This window comes from Chinchilla lanigera, unplaced genomic scaffold (genome assembly GCF_000276665.1).
Source record: "Chinchilla lanigera isolate Chin_1 unplaced genomic scaffold, ChiLan1.0 scaffold00036, whole genome shotgun sequence".
NCBI lineage: Eukaryota > Metazoa > Chordata > Mammalia > Rodentia > Chinchillidae > Chinchilla > Chinchilla lanigera.
Window position 1 is genome coordinate 10,604,820 of NW_004955437.1, and position 13,851 is coordinate 10,618,670.

Consider the following 13,851-nt stretch of genomic DNA (forward strand, 5'->3'; position numbering starts at 1 on the left):
ACTTAGGAAAATGATATAAACCAAGAAGAAAAAAAATAAAGAGACAGTGTTTATACCTCCTGAAAAATAATTATTTTTGCATGGACCAACAATGGAATGTCTATCTCAAAATCCAATAGATTAGGCACCTATTAAGAAATTCAAGATATAATTAATATTAAATTTATAAAACCCAAGGACATTATGTTCCAGTTAAAAACTCGCATAAAAACTAGAAACTGACATCAGTTAAATAAATCACTGCACTTCACAAGGGCAAATATGAATGGAATTAATCTACTAAAAGATCCCTATTCATGGATACTATCTCAACGAACACTCCTAGCTTGGCACTAAGCAGGTATATCTCCTATACATGTATTCAGTCTCCAAATAAACCACTTGGGTAAACAATCCATGGGATTTTACATTTCTCATATTTTTCTATTATAATTATAATTAATTTTATTTTTAAATCTCTGAACTTCTCAATTTAAGATTTCAAATTACTAGGACAGTAAGTAGTTATATCTACCAAATAATTGAAAAGTATTTAAATTAATCTAACCAACATGCATTTACTCTGAAGCTGAAAACAATCATCACATTTATCTTATTATGGAATAATGTGCATATTCTACAATTTCAACTCATTGCTGTACCACTGCAACTTGATCCTAGAAAATAAGTGCATGAATGCCAAAAAGACTAAGGGTGCAGATTCCTCAAGTAATAATAAACCTTATTGTATCTTATATTTCCCAAAATCCTTCTTTTGGAAAAAAGTGAATTCATTTTATTTCATAAATTTCTCTCAGCTATAGGTATATGTAATGACAGACAGTACAGTATCACAGAAGACACATTTTATGCTAACCTACAGTATATCAATCACTGTGTTTTCTCTAAAACCAGTAATTATGAGCAAGTAAGCATTTCATATTAAGGACCTCAACACCCAATTCAAAAATGGTAAGGCATTTTGACAGGTCTGTGAGAAAACACCCATCAAAACAGTAGCACCCTAATATTAGGTAATATAAATTACTACAAAAGATAATCTACTAAAATTACTTTTTACCTCTCACAAAATTGATACAGCTTTTAGGTAAGTCAACTTTTGATAAAATGCAGGAGAAAAAATGCTACTGCTCTGACAAATACAAGTTCAATACAGAAACGAAACATATTACAAAGACAATGCACTACATTTGTAAAGCAATGTGAACATGAAATTCATTGTAATCCAATCTTTGATCATTAGTCCAAATGTTCTCTCTACAGCAGAAATACTTTTATAGTCAACTTCAATATTCACACATAATTTTTTATATTCTCCCAGTTGCTAAAATACATACATACATGCACATCATCTATCCATTCTCTCTCTTGTTCTCTTTCTCTCACACCACCTTTAGTAACTTTAGGAAGTAAATTAATATTTTTTAAACATTTTACTACCAGAATCTACATTTTAAAAGTACTACTATCTAAAATAAATATGGGCACTAAGTACTGTTAGAATTTCACTTTTTATTTAGTAGTAAAAATTTTAAAGTATATTTCCCTTATAGCATATGTGGGCATATTACAGAATATTTCAGTGTATTATTATGATTAGAAGAAAACATGCAGCAATGTTTTAAAATTTTCGCTCACAAGTACCAAGAGATAAAATTTAAAGCCATAAGGTATCAGACTTACTTTTATTTTCATAAATATTCTGAATCAAGACATATGTAAATAACTATTTTTTAAAAGAGCAAAATATTTGGTTTAAATTGCTAAATTATGTTACTAAGTGGTTAAATCTCTCTACATACACAATAAATTTTTGCTGAGACATATTCAAGCCATTTCCTTAGCTATAAAATTAAATCATGCGCTCCAACAAATAACACAATATTTTGTATAAAGTATTTACTTACAAATTATATATTACATGTACAAAAAATACGAAGGGATTTTCTACAATGAAATCTTATACATTTTAAGTTTTTCTTTGTTTAAATCTTTTTTATTCAAATACATGGTCAAGTCACCGTACTTCTATGATACAAAAACAATGAATTATTTTTACAATGCAGCTTTAAAGAAAACTTTAAGAAAAAAGACTTATTATAAGCTGACATGTTTATTGAAAAGCAGCTCCAAAATTAGTATGATCTAAAAATTTATATACTCAAAATATAAGATGTAAACAAGAAAATGCCAACAAATGCCTAAAATAAAACTACCTAACAATAAAAATAAAAGAAGCCAACTCTGTGTACAGGACATATATATGTGCTTTTTAGAATGAAAGTTTTAATTCAAACATGCCCTTTGAACTGTTCAAATGAACAGAACAACTCACTAACTACTGAATTTTCTTCTAAACTGACAAGACTAAAAAGGAATACCTAATTCCTAACTCTTTACCATTACAATGTGTAATTCTTTAGTCACAAAACTATTCTACAAATTATTCTCAATCTGCTGGAAGGCTTGACTGTTCCATTTTTCCTATACGTACCTCTTCCTTATCAATTATGATGTATCTTCAGCATTTGAAGGAAAAAATGCAGCAAAACTTTTAATTGCATTTAAAACACCTAACCAACCCAAGGTTACTTTAAAAATACTCATTTCCAGAAGCTAGAAAAATCTTAGTTTTTTGAAGCTGATGTATCTACACATAGAAAGCAACCTTTACTAAGTTCTTTTGCTACGCCATAGTGATTTGCTCCAGAAACTTAAGGGTACCTAAAACAACGAGCTACCTGTTCTAGCCACACTTAGGAATGTGTCCAAATCATTTTTATTGGTTTAACCTTTATAGGAATGCTACATATCCTCAGAGCAAAACATTTTGAATGTATTTATAATATGATACACTTCTGAGAAGCCGTAGAAAAGAAAGCTGAAAACAAATCTAGACACTCCTCCACCCTTGGTTGTTACGATTTTTATTTTAAATGCTATCAGTGGAATTAAATATTAAATAATTCTGCTTGGGAAAACAGGCACTACTGCAAGCAGAAATAAAAATGTATTTTACAGAAAAGAAAGTGTATTTAAATCGTAACTAAGAAATAAAACTACTAACATGACAATGATGTCACATCTACAAATTTTAATAGATTCTAAATGCTCCTTTCATACCACTTACACATTAATCATGGAACCCAGAAACATATCAATCTTAAACTTATAGAAGTTAGTCCTTTTTGAATAAACCAAGTTGTGTTTTAAATTCTGACAGTTTACAGAAAATGCTCTATGCAGCCTATCTCTAGCTTTGTGCAAGTGGTACTTTAAAAATGCCTGCAGGAGCTAATGCCTGCATTAAGTATATCTGCCAAACAATAATGCATAATATTCTGCTTCCTCACATTATGGTTCATCATTCATTAACGTGAACCTTGCCACTAAAGAAGCTGTTCTCTTAAAATGGCAAACAACTTTTGAGCATTACCAGATGTAGCACTCTCACATACACACAAAAATCATAGGCAAATTCTCGAAGAATTCTAAATTAATAAAAATGCAGTAAAAACAGTCACTGGTTCATACTTAATTTTAAATTAAGAGCTAATGGCTTTGTATTTCAAATTTTTAAATTTGTTAGAGCACCGATTAAGCACATTTCAGGGCCATACAAGATTCTACTGCAATGGAATTTGAACTTCTGATAATTACTGAGCATGCAAGAATAAAAGCCTAATGCTATTTTCTTTTCAGATTTTTTTAATCCTGCATTAATACAAGCTTGGGTTCAGCTACATTATTTTCGTTCTCTCAATTTTTTTTATAAAACATCCAATATGCATGAGATTATGCTAAACTAAAATGGAAATTTGTATGCAGCCTACTTCTGTGAAGCAGGCCTGGAACTGGTATGAGACACAGGCACCTAAGATGCAGAACTGAAGGAAGTTCACTCTTCCACAACCTTGATGACAGTCTCCTAAGCTCATTGCCTGGGCTCTGCTGGCCTTCCTTCATCCTGAGCTGTTCTGGAGCACATTTGTACAAACACTCCATAAAGCTTCCACTAAGCAGGCACCAATAGTGTAGAAATTTTCCTCAAAATACCTTGCAAAGTAAGTTAAATGCACTTATTACCTTGTCCATAACACATTTTTAAAAACTGAGTAAGCTCCATTAAAGGGTCTACAGAGCTACACATGACTGTCACAGTCTAACAGTATCCAAATATGGCTGATCAACAGATTTATCTGAGGGGCTGTGGGGTAAGGCACAGGCAAGGAGAGCATCAAGAACCTTTTTAAGCAAAGCTCCCTGTATACGTCAGCTAAGAGATAGCCAATTTTTAATATGCCCAGAAATTAGCTGCAGATATGATGAGCATACAAAATATGTTAATTTCAAACTGCCTTCCCAATAAAGATTTTTGTTCACAAGAAAACATTAGTTACTTTCTTTCCTTAACTTTTAGTACAGATATTATTCAACAGTTATATGTCCAACAAGCAATATTAATAAGAAAAATGTTATGTTCAGTAAGACAAAGAGTCAAAAACTTTAATACTTTTATTTCTCTAATAGGTTCAAATAGCTATTCTAAGTATATACTAATTTGTTCCAAGAACTTAAGCTTTTCAGCTTTAAATCAAGTTAATCTGCTCATATCAGCATACTCTAAAAATCAAAGTACCTAACATAGCCCCTGATTTTTATAGCATGTTCTTCAACTGAAGCTGTACTTTTGTTTTATGTTAGCTTTTCTTTGTAGAGTGTTTACTGTGCCAGGTACAAGTGCTAAATCCTTTGTAAGCATTATTTCCTTTAATTTGCATCGATCTCATATTAAATGGGTAGCATAATTATTTGCAGATGAGGAAACAAAATTAGGTAATGAGTCCTGTCCAGGGTCACACAGTTGAACAGCTAATCAAGTTCAAATCTTTTACTACTTTATAGTGGTGTCATACACACCCTTAAAGAACTAATTTTCTCATTCACGATTTCATCTGTAAAGGTGTTAGTTTTCAGAAACATAATTACTCTAAATTTATTAACTGACAAAACATAAAAAGAGACAATCTTTGTGTCTTGTAATTATTCTAATGCATATATTTTAGAAATATTGATCAGAGAGAACCAAAGCAACTAAGAACACATAAAAGTGCATCAAGGCATATGATTTAGTTTAGGTTTGATTAAGAAATGAAAGTTTTAAACAACTACGTAATTCTTAACCAATCATTATCAATATCGTTAATGTCTATACTATATAATACACATTTAATACTATTTGAAGATATCATTTTAGAGTTAAAAATTAAAACTCTTAAATTGAACACCAGGAACCTAGAATCTGCCTTATAAATAAAGTTAAAATAGTTACATGTGGACTTTGGTGTCAGTTTTGGAATCAATTCCTAGTTCCTGTATTTTTCTGGGGTATTCTCTGCATCACAGTTTCATTATCCTACCTAAAAAGTCCTCTATACCCACACTTAGGCTAAGTGACGTATACAACCATTATTTTTAAATTTTAATAATTACAATCTATCCAGATATAGTTCATTTCACAGCCCAAAGATTTATTGATAAGTGCACCTTTTTTCTTTGCCTACCAAGAATAGATTATGCAAGATTCCAGGAAGGAAATCTTTGACAATGTACTGTACACCTCGATTTCATCCACAATCAATTCAATGCTATTACTTCAAAAAACTTCTCAGAGAAGCCCCAAAGAACTGTAGCCAGTTTTCTCCCTGGCAAAACACAGAAATAAAGCTGTAAGAATACACTTTTCAGTCCATATGGCTCCACTGAGAAAAGATGTCCTGACCGAGGGTTATCTTTTTATGTAAGACAGTGTCCATGATATACATAGGTAATGACCCACAAAAAATAGCGGTCACGGTAGCTAGATGGGACATTTCACAAAGAGGAGAAAAGAAAGCTATTTGGGAAGCTACAAATGTCAACAAACTTTTCCATCATTCTACACCCACATTTAATTTGATAGGCAGTGTGTTTTATGATTAAACCAACAACTTTAAAAAGCCTAGATAACATGGACTTACTTACTTACTAGAAGTACACATTTTAGGACATTTTTGTTTTAATTAAAAAACATCCAGTGAAAAGGGGCAAAAATTGATTTGACTTGAACAACTAAGGTAAGAGAAAGAAAGCAATGAAATGGGTAAACTGTAATACAAATATGAAAATAACTACTGAATAGAAGTTCAGAGTCCTCATTGGTTGAATAATTAATATGACAAGTTCTCAGACTCAGGTACCCTATCTAGGGTAATGGAGGTAAGAAGTCAGAAAAACATGTACTTAGAACAAAGTATGACAGGGAAGAAACTTAACTTTTTAAACTCCGCAAGTATTCAGTTACCTCAACAGAGGCCACTAAAAAGATGCTGAGAGACAAAAACTTTTGTGTGCCCTCAGAACTGTTAATCAAAGAAGCGAAGAGTTTATCTCAGAATGGCATGGTGATTCAATAGTCACACATCTAATATAAAAACTGAGACAGGACATGAAAAATATGATTAACTTAAATATATTACAAAAAAACAGGAATTTGGCAGAGTTATTCAAAGAGAGGAAAATAGGATTGCAGCCTATACAGTATAGTAATGGTGTTAATGATTATGAAGAAAATAAGAAAGGATAGAAAGAGTTTTGTCTTTGTCATTATTAAAGCTATACAGTATTTGGGGGGATGTAAGTACGAAATTATATCTAACACAATCCCATTGTTTTAATTATACAGGAGTGTACACGTGCATTAAGAGGAACTGAAAACAGTAACAGTTATGTTTAGATAGTAGGATTTGGGAAGACTTGATTTTTAATATGTACTTGTCAATATATTTCAACTAGAAAACATAAATATATATTATAGTTTTAAAATAAGTCAGTTAATTTGCTCTAATGTTTGTAAAACTTATTCTGCCTGAACCCGTACCAAAAAATAGTATGTGGAACAATATTCAAATTTTTCTATGTTCAAGTTATAAGAAAGCAAGCAAATTCTTCCTGATTAGTAACTATTTTTAAGTGGGAAAAATTATCACAAAAACCACAGAATCCCATGGAAACATGACAGACATAGCAAGGGCTTTGGTGTTAAGTTTAAATCCTTGAGCAAGCTATTTAAGCTTCCTCTGTCTTAATTTTCTTATTTATAAAAATATTACCACTTACTTGTAAGTCTTCTGTGGAAATTAAGTAAAATATAAAGTGCTTATATCAGATTTCATAAATTATCAGTAATAAAATATGATCAACTTTGCCATCCTTAAGTCCTGTGAGGTCTACCTGGAGCACTCAGGGTGGCCCCACACCAGCTGCACCAGCAGGGCCTCCACGCCTTTAAAGGACACAATATCCAAAGCAGGTGCCACCCCATGCCTCCCAGCTCGGAACTTGCAATGTGCTCCAATAAGATCCCCAGGGAAAATAGTTTGAGAAGCCCTGCTCAAAACAATATTTAACTAAGGGACTGTCTAATTCATTTACTGTTACTAGCTCCCCAAAGATATCCATCTCACCTCTGGTAGAGCTCCTAATATTGAGAAGCACACCAAAAAAAAAAAAAAAAAAAAAAGAAAGAAATCACACCTAGTGTTTTACTCCTAATTCCTAATTCTGAGGAACTCGAGAGACTAAGAGAAAAAGTTTCATCTAATTCTATGTCTAAAATACAATTTTTCAAGAATTCTCATGTTCATCTACCACTCTTGTTTATTCACAATGCTGAACAAAAAAGCAAATCTTTCCTGTAAAATAGTATCTACAGTAACTTTGAGATACTTTGCCAATTATTAAACTCACAATTGTACTACTAGGTGCTAGTCTATACGTTTCCATGTTGTAAAAGTTAGCTCAGCACCCAGTTGCCATACCTGGCCCACACTCCTGAGACAGCAGTGTGTATGAGGCATGGTACAGGCTCCTAGAACTCACCTTGATACTCAAAAGCAAGCCTTTAATGAGCCATGTGAGATGTTAGCCAGCCAAATGCCTCAAGCTGAAAGGTCTAGAGACTTTAATTTTATAACGAGTTCCCTTTTGATATTCTGTACCACTTTGTTTTTCTTTCCACAACTACTGACTAAAACAGAAAATATACAAGATAACTGTAAATATGAAAAATTGTCAAGCCAAAGAATAATTCAAATTTCTTCACTGAGAGATAAAAAGGTTATAAGAAGGAAATATGACCAAAAGAGGAACATCCGTGAGAATGAGTAGCACATGAAACCTGAGATTATGACAAAGCTCCCAGACATTTATCTCCTCTGAAGGAACTTCTGAAATTACTTGAAGCAGAACTTGCAACTTTTACTTTTCATACAGCTGGAAACACCCTGGTTTATTTGGCCTAAACTTTCTCCTACATATACATTTATCCTTGCTCCCCCTCATTAAAATAGACTTTCCCTTAGCTGCTCATATCTGAATCTTTTCACTCATGGTCCAGAACTTTAAATCTTCCTTAAGAGCATTTCTCTTTGAGTATCACCTACAACAGTAACACAATCACTTAATTTCTTTACAACAGGCACACCCAGAACTATGAAGAGAGTACAGAAAAAATTTAAAATTAGTACAAATTAAGACCAAATTGAAAAAAACATGTTAATTTTTTGTATTAATAAGTTTTATATAAACCAGCACTTTATGCTTGGCTAAGAGGGCTTAGGAAAAAAACCCTGAATATGAAAGGTGAGTCTGCCTTAAAGACAAGAGAAATATACTGAGTGGAAGGAGAACAAAAGGCCACTTTGAAAATAAAGGTAAGACTAAGAGCCAGGACAAGGGAGATGAGACAAGCAGAAGATAGAGAATATTTGTCCAAAATAGAAGGTACCACTTAACAGCAGGTTGATTTAGTAGTTGTCACTTCTTATAGTTCAGAAATGTTTCCATTTAACCTAGCTGAATCAGAACCAGGCAAACTGATTTATGTGGCAAATGGCCTGTACATGAAAATGTACCTCAGACATAAAAGGAAAAATTACTCACCTGTCTGTCCTGCCTCACATGAATGCTTTTGAGATTTAAATGATACAGGATAACAAAGCATTTATAAAATCTCAAGTTTTTTAAATTTGAGTTATTATAATAAATTAAAAGTTCAACTTTCTATTGTAAAAGAATATGATCGGTATCTTTAAATGCCAATGCAGGATTGAGTTGGCTAATTTTTACAAAAGAAAAAAACTTTGAAATCTTCCACAGCCCAACTAGATTCAAAGGCTCAACTCTGTAAAATATTAATTTATCTGAAAGTCAGTATCCATTCCTCAAGCTCAATGGGACACAACATTTTTACCATGTACCCTACTACAAAAAACAAAAACCAATAGTGACAACTATTATAAATGTATTTATAAATCATATGCAATTACACATCATCTATTACTATTCTAACATTATCTTATACATTACTCATGAAAATAGAAATGTTACGGTATAAAAATGTGGACCTCTACTGAAGCAACAGTTTAACTCAAACCCCAGCTACAGAACAGATACAGTGCAACTGTCAGATAGAAGCTGAGAGAGGAGGCCTGAGGGCTCATGGGAAATTCCTATAGTTTCAGTCAAACTACTAGTCTTGAGATCAGACAGCCCATTAGTCAATTTAAAAATAAATAAATCTGCTTTTACTTCATAGTGCTGTTTCCTCAAATTAAATAAAAAATGTAGGATTCAACCAAGTACTTGATTTTATGTTTACTGCAGACATACAGTTAAAGATACTGTTAACTACACAGTAAAGTCTATGGAGGAACATTCTCTCAGGCCTCACCACCAAAAAAATGTCACATTTCTAAAAACTGTATGTGGTTCCTCCTGGACATGGACGAAATCTAGTTTCTCCTGAGACATAACAGTACTATATACAGTGATGCATCCCTATCTGCTACAAAGCTTAACAGCAAAAATTAGCAACCAGTGCGCGAATTTATTACGTGCTTCTCTACCTTTTTACATCCTGGAGTCTGTATCTCTAATCCTCTTGAACTTCATTTTATATCCCCCCATCATACTGTAGTATAATTATTATAGGCTCCTCAAATATTTGTTAAAATCAATTAAGATACAAATGATAAAACTGAATGATCTAACCAGTATAGTTAGCTTCCGAGTCCTCCAGGACAGAAACCTGAGAGTCAATTTTCACAACCAATTCAGCAATCCCACAAATCCTTCATACTGCAGTCTAACCTGTGCAATGTCACACTGTTTGCTATCCCTCATTCTCACAACTATGACCTTTCACATGGCCTTACTACAACAGGTCTCTTCCAGCCAGTCCATCTGACAGGGTGCTTATTCTCGATCCTTCACAATCAGTACAATGTACATCAAACCTGCAGCTTTTCAAAGCCTTTGCAAGGTTTCCTAAATTCTTTCTATATTTAACTTCACTTAACACCTGTTATTCTGTCTCAGTATCTGTGTATAAAATTTTCAAACTACTAATACAGATATCTAAACATATATAATCCTTCTAAACTGGTGACTTTAGAGGAATTAAAACTAAAAAATCCATTTTCCTCATTAAATGCTACAAGAAGACCCAGTAAATAAAATGGATTTGTTAAAGGAGCCTGTTGGGGTGAGAGAAGGATTGAGAAGGTGGCTAGAACAACCCCAAAGCACCCTCTCCTGAGCAGCCCCCAAAAATCACACTAAGATACATAGCACGCTAAGCTACATGCTCCTTGAAGACAGGATGTGTACCTCCTTTATTACCTGTCTCTCCTGTGAAAGGCAACACTGTATAAAACCAGATATTCCTGGAATCAAAACTTACCTCTGTCACTTGTGTTTTCTACTCAAGTCTTTAATCTCTCTGAACCTAAATCCACATCTGTAAGCTGGAAACAGTAAAACTTATCTCATGTGATGACCACATGATCACGAGATACATACAGCAAATATGGCATAGTGTTGACAGCATGGGTGCTCAGGACTTCCCATCCCCTCTCCTCTTACTTTCTTCTCACATCATCTAGCCAAATATTTGACATATAACAGGAATTCAATAAACACTGTAAAAAAAAGGGGGGGGAGACATACTAAAGAAATACTATAAAAGAACAATACCTTTAAAATAACTTTTATTATTGGAAAGAAAGGTGATACTTTGTATGACAGAAAATTTACTTTCAATTAAAAACTGATAAAGTATAGGTTCACTACCCACAAAAAGTCAAGACTAAAGAGTTACACACATGGGAAGGTATTAATGATGTTTTACTGAACATGGTGACCTATGCCTGTAATTTCACCACACTAGGAGACTAAGGGAGGAAGATTAAGAGTTCAACAGCAAAATTAGCAATTCAGCAAGACTCTCTCTCAAAATTTTATAAAAGAGCTGGAGATGTAGCTCAGTGCAAAGGCCCTGCGTTCAATCCCCAGTGCTACAAATGATGAAGAAGATGATGATATTGATGCCATCATATTGGGCTATAATTTAACCTCAATTTAAATTCAACAACTAAAGAATTAAGAGATATAATAAATTAAACCACAAAGAACAATTCTGTTTTTAAATGAATTCTATGTTATTGGTTTATGTATGACTGTGCAGAACAGTGTTCCAATTTTCTTAGGATATGTTTCCAAAGTTATAAATGTAAAGTTTTCCAACTGTATTTAAAATCTTTTGCTGGGGCTGGGGATTTAGCTCATTGGCAAAAGCGCCTGCCTGGCAAGTGCAAGGTCGTGAGTTCAGTTCCCAGTACTGGAGAAAAACCAAAAAAAATAATAATAATAATAAAATAAAATAAAATCTTTTGCTGACAGACATGCACAAAGGACATATTTCAAAATAAATCACTCGGCCCCAAAAGAAATAGACATATGTCATTATAGGCAAGATAAGCTTGGTACAAACAAAATTTGCCCTTTTGGTATTTTTTAAAATTGTAAAATAAGCTAATACAACAAGGCTTACATTCCATATATTTGGAAATTGTCTGACATCCTTGACTTCTGTCTATGAAAGTAAAGGAGTATATCCAAGTGGCAGAAAAAATTTCAAATAAAGGAAACAGCATATTGTGAATTATATGTTCAAGCAGAACACTAAATCCCGAAGATTTTTCTATATCAACAAGTTATAAATATCTCATAAAAACTTCATTCTCCCAGAGCAACAAGGCTAAAGATTTACCAATTTTGACTCCTAAAGATAAGTGTAATGCAATAGTTTTCATTTGGCTTCATGAAAAATGTGAACTCTCTTCTCATTACCTATATGAAGGCTAAAATCAAAAATTATGAAATGACACTTCTTACTAAAAAGTCATCTGTATTCCAAAAGCATATGTACATTTCTTTGTAACACTGTATATCTAGTTTTCAGTAATTAATTCTGTATATAGGTTGCACACTCGTGTTTAAGAACAATTGTACTAGAGGATTTAAATCACAGGATATTGTTTTCCACCAATTAATTTGCCAGTTTTATATATCAAATTAAGATTCTAGTATTTCAGTGTGAACTATAAAACACTCTAATTGGTCACCTGTCAGCCCTGTAAAAAGGCAAGCAAAATGTGACTGCCACAACGCTCTTCCACTGCTTCACGACCAACCCATGTCCACACTGTTCTTGCTCACTGGAAACTAGCTTCTTTCCTATCTCCTTCTAACGAAAGACACTTTGCTTAAGCAAAACTAATTTCAAGTAAAACTAGAAAGTTTCAGGTAAAACTAGAAATTGACTTAATATATAATTACTTTGTTTTCTAAAGATTTTATAAATCTTTAGGGGAAAAAGAGCTGAGCCAAAAATACAATTAAAAATAATACTTGATACCATATGTAAAGGCATATAAAATTAAGTCAAAGACTGTAAACTGCAATAGTACAATTCACCACACAAAAAAAAGAACATTTCTGGAAAATGAGAAATAAAATTATTTTTTCTAACAGAATTAGGATACGGGCTCCTTAAGATTAAGCATTTTGTCTTACTTATTGCTACTATGTCCAAAGCTAAGAACTCAATAGGAAGGTGCATGTTGAGTGAATAAACAAAAGCATTAGTACACAATAATCATCTAGCACAGATATGGACTGCCAACTGATGCTGGTCTAAGAACTGTGGGTCACATGTCCACAATGGGATTCAAGAAACATGCACCAGAACATAAAAGTGCATTAGGCAATTCTAACACCCACCATTCATGCTTTGGTCATAGGAAACCACTTCAGTGAAGTACAGAATTGATTCACATTCTGACTCTAGCTACCAATCTCAGAGAAGACCAGTAACAAACAGTTCACAAACTGGTGATGCTTAGGAGCATTTCTTTAAATGTTAAGAATTGAAATAAGAGGAGAAGGGGAAAAACTAACTTAAAAGCAATGAATACTTCATAAAAATAATGTTTTGCTGTTGAGAAGTGACCATAAATGCATCAACATATCTTAAAGAATACTTATAAAACGTATAAAAGCAACAAAAAAATTTTTAAATAGTTTTTTTTACCTAATGTCAAGTTCTAATTACAGAATTTAAGACATTACTGTGTCTAATTGAATGAAATTTTTACATCTTCAGAGTACTGTATAACTGCTGATCACAGAACTTAAAAAGCACATAAAAATTATGCTGTGAATAAAAATACTTTGAGTAGTATATATATACCTCATTCATCAATCTAAAATAACTCCAGTATTGTAATGTCATCTTAAATATAAAAGTAAAATAAGTAAGTGCTGACATTTTTTTTTAAATGAGGAGTAAGTCAAGTATGGTGGCGCATACCTGTAATCCAAGCTCTGGGGAGGCTGAGGCAGAAAAATTGCTACAAGTTTAAGACCAGCCTTGGCTACATAGTTCAAGGCCAACCTGAAATACTGAGA

The 13,851-nt window shown here is 32.9% G+C and overlaps 2 protein-coding genes across 19 annotated transcripts in view; one reads left to right on the forward strand and one right to left on the reverse strand.

Moving 5' to 3' along the window:
• Supt3h (suppressor of Ty 3 homolog (S. cerevisiae)) overlaps positions 1–13,851 on the reverse strand; it is a 441,758-nt gene that overhangs the window by 397,018 nt on the left and 30,889 nt on the right. Inside the window, exon 1 of one of the 13 annotated variants that reach the window (XM_013516870.1) lies at positions 9,447–9,469. The exons of the other annotated variants lie outside the window; for them this stretch is intronic. The gene's annotated coding sequence lies outside the window, so the exon portion shown is untranslated. Of the gene's footprint in view, positions 1–9,446; positions 9,470–13,851 lie in introns of those variants that run through there. 13 annotated transcript variants of the gene reach the window in all.
• Positions 1–13,851, forward strand: part of Runx2 (runt-related transcription factor 2) — a 287,714-nt gene that overhangs the window by 6,675 nt on the left and 267,188 nt on the right. The window lies entirely within an intron of this gene.